Below are 4,020 nucleotides of genomic sequence, written 5' to 3' on the forward strand. Positions count from 1 at the left end.
TCGATCCGGCTATGAAAATTTATTATTTTTACATTTTTAGACTAAATTCAATATTTTTTATACTTACTTTTATAAATTTATATTTATTTTTAGAAATATAAATATGACAAAAATATTGAATTTAATTTAGAAATATAAAAAAAATTAAAAAAAAATATTGAATTTAATTTAAAAATGTTAAAGTAATACTTTTTTTTATTTGATTTTGCAGCATTTGTAGTTTTGCTTCGTCAATTTTATATTTCGACTTGTTTTGATTTGGTTGATTTTTTTTATTTTGAAATTTTAAGTTTAGGTTGGATTCCCTTTTAAGAGTTGGATTGAATCCGTTTCAATTTTAGAATGAAAAATTCAATATGATCCTATATAATATTATAATTATTCCTTATATATTAGAAATAATTATAATAATATCTTTTTATATTAATGGTTATCGAGTTAAGGAGTTAATAATATCCACAACATGGGAATTTAGTAAGAAATCAATAATATCCCTCCATTTTATCATTTTTTAGGATGGAAAAAGTTTTAGTTTGTGATATAATATTAAATTGATATATCATGTATTTATGGTTCTTTAAAAAATAAAATTTATTTTGACGGCTGAAATCTTTGACAAGACCCCGCGTATGAGGAAAATCTTAAAATAAAATGTCTACGTCCAAATGGGACCTTGTGGAATCAATTATTTATGAATGTTGCTGATTTTCTTTACATTTTATATTTTTTATAGGATAGAAGATGAGTTCGAGATTTAAGGTTAAACTCATAAAATATTAATTGCTTACTGATACTAGTTTAAAAAAAAAAAAACTAACCACAGTTTAAAGTACCTCACAAAGTTGATGGTTGATCTCAAATTCTAAAATGATATTTTTAATTGCTTACTGATATTCGTTAAGTTTACATAGAATAAGGAAACTAGAATGCTTGAAGATGTAAAAATTCATATAAAGTAGTTCAAAATATTTTCTTAAAAATTATGCAAACACGTGAACACCGTACGTGGAAAATCGTTCTAGAGATATCTGCTACCAAATGGGACCTTATGGAATCAATTATTTTGTGTGTCTCATTCGTGCATGTGCTTAAATGGATAATAAGAAGACAAGGACGATAAATAACAAGACGACAAAAATGCTGTTGGGGTGGGGTAATGCGATATTGAAGATTTCAACAAGACATTTACGAGGTGGTCCTACTAATTGGACCACCTCAAATGAATTATGGACGTTCATGGAGCTTACACCTTCTATATATTGGCATGGAAAACTAAACCAGCAACATATCTCAACACACAATCAGCTAATCATGAAAACCACAAGTGCTTCTGTATTTCTTGTTTTCGTCCTGTTTGGCCTGGCCAACGCTGCAAACAATGCCGTGCTGGATATTAACGGTGAAGAGGTCGTCACGGGCGTCCCATACTATGTAGTGTCGGGGATTTGGGGCGCTGGTGGTGGAGGGCTTGCCATAGGCAGGGAGAAAGGTAGACCATGCCCGGAAATCGTCGTTCAGAGACGATCCGATATGGACTATGGTAACCCCGTGATATTTTCTAATGCGGACCCCAATGATGATGTTGTCCGTGCGTCCTCCGACTTAAACTTGAAGTTCACTGGACCAAGAGACAGACTCTGCCTAACATCAACGGTGTGGAAGGTTCAACATCACGACGACTCAGCCGGAAAAAGGTTTGTGGAACTAGGTGGGAGGAAGGAAACCTGGTTGCGACACAAAGAAGAGTTGGTTTAAAATAGAGGAGACCGGCACGGAACGTATGTACAAATTTAAGTACTGCCCTTCGGTATGTGGTTCATCCGCAACTGCTTGCAACGAAATTGAGAGAGCTGAAGATAAAGATGGACAAATGCGTTTGGCTCTATCCGAAGGCGAAGGGGCATGGCCATGGGTATTTATCAAAGCAAACGAACCACGTAGTAGAATCCGACAAGTTGTTCGTGCTTAATCGAGAGTCATCCTTGTGCATCAACTAATTACTACTGTAATAGTAGTATTAGCTTTAAGTGAATAAAGGGCCACTGCTTAAATCTGAGAGAGCTTATCATTAAAGTTGCCTTGTTAGAGGCAGCAGCATGTTCATGCTTTCAGGGTTTCCTCTCAGGGCCCTGCTTTGTACTCTTTTCAGCTTATTGAATAAAACTTTGTCGTTACTTCTTGCTACCATTGATTCCAGTGTTAGACTCATTAATTGGGTAACTTGTTTGGTTAATTTTAGCATATAGTTCGATCACATGTGTGTGGTGCACAAAATAATTGAGATTTAGATGAAAATGAACAAACAAAAAAAACTTCGAAAAAAGAGCTTGATAATGCATAAGAAAATTATGATGAGATATGTTATAAAACTTGACTTCGATTAATACGTTGGAAAATAATAAATTAATTGAATAAAATTTATATTGTATAATAAATCGTGTTATTTGATGAATATATCATTTATTAATAATAAGTTCTCATTTGGTGAATTGATTTATTTTTTTATTTAAAGTTTTTTTCTCCGGAATATGATATTATTAATAATCGAACAAAACCTATCTAAAATATATGACTCATTAAAAAAAACCCATATCCTAAAAAGAGAAAAAGAATACATACATCCATACCAGCATTACAACCCAAACAACCACAATATTCAATTCAAAGGATAAAAAGCGACAATACGATACTGAAGAAAGCTGCCAACAACCGCTGCACCCTCTACAACCACAACTCACCATAAAACTAAAAACGCAAACTACAAGCTACCAGAAAAAAGAAAACCAGCATTATTCTAGCGATTGGAAAGGGGAAGTATAATATCACAAAAACCCCATCTAAGACAAGGACGAAAAAAGGGGTTAAAGCCTTCGAAGTACACAACCAATAACTTCAAAAATAACATGAACCTTCCAATCTAACACAAGACATCATAAAAACACCAAATCTCAACCTTAGGACACAATCACATGGATTAATACTTCCTCTCATGCAGTTTGGCTGCAATAGCTGCACTTGGAAGGTCAAAGGCATCTGCTACTTCGAGATGAAAATTTGGACCTGCTGGAAACTACCACCCATATACGCTCTTGCATAATCAAAAGCCATTTCTTGCAGATGCAGAATTAAAGATGAGTTGCTTGTATTACTCCACTAAAAAGTTGGTTGTGCTTAGAACCAATTCAACTTGAATGTTAACATCCATAAAACTACTATCTCCTAATCCCTCAAATTTATTTATTCTCATATCCAACAATTGTACCTTAGAATCAAAGACCATACAGGAATCTTATTAATTTCCTTTCCTCTATATATAGGCTAGTTAAGGCACAAATCTTAGTGACATTATTCACAACCCTGAATAGGAAATCACTTAGAAATTCCTTCTAGATCCATTATGTCCGATAGAGAAAGATAAGATTGTGTTCAACTGATCACTTGGATTGTGCTTACTATTGTGATTGTTTGTTGATGTATACTGGGAGACCGACGACCGACGTTACTCAAAGCACTGATAAGAGGACAAATATGTCTTAAGGAAACTGTTCATACATACCTCAACAAAACTTCCTCTTCTGTTTATTTAACCCTGCTCATCTGATTTCATGTCTAAATTTGAGTAATCAAATTTTGTTTCTCAACTTTAATTTTATATTTATTTTACTTCGTTCGATTCAATAATAATATTTACTTATTTATTATTATTTTATTTCTCATATTAACATTTTGTCTAACAATCTTAAAACTAAATATTTTTTTTATTTTTTTATTCATAGACAAAATTGATTCTTTGAGTTTAATCATGATCATATACTAACGAAGCATTAAACAGTGGCAAATCAAGTGTAGGATGCCATTTGAATTTTGCAAGTTCGAATGCAATTTGCAGATGCAACGGAGTGAATGTGATAGTCTATATGTGTTATTCATTACTTTGTGAAATTAGATCAATTGATTGTGGAAATTTGACTATTGACATGCAATTGAAATTCTCAACCAGAGCGAGGTACTTTTTTTAAT

The 4,020-nt window shown here is 32.8% G+C and overlaps 1 pseudogene; it reads left to right on the forward strand.

Annotated features, from left to right (window-relative positions):
* The first annotated feature begins 1,272 nt into the window (after positions 1 to 1,272).
* On the forward strand, positions 1,273 to 2,060 carry LOC120155808 (annotated as a pseudogene).
* The last annotated feature ends 1,960 nt before the right edge of the window (positions 2,061 to 4,020 follow it).

Source organism: Hibiscus syriacus, unplaced genomic scaffold (genome assembly GCF_006381635.1).
Source record: "Hibiscus syriacus cultivar Baekdansim isolate YM2019G1 unplaced genomic scaffold, ASM638163v2 tig00111208_pilon, whole genome shotgun sequence".
Taxonomy (NCBI): Eukaryota; Viridiplantae; Streptophyta; class Magnoliopsida; order Malvales; family Malvaceae; genus Hibiscus; species Hibiscus syriacus.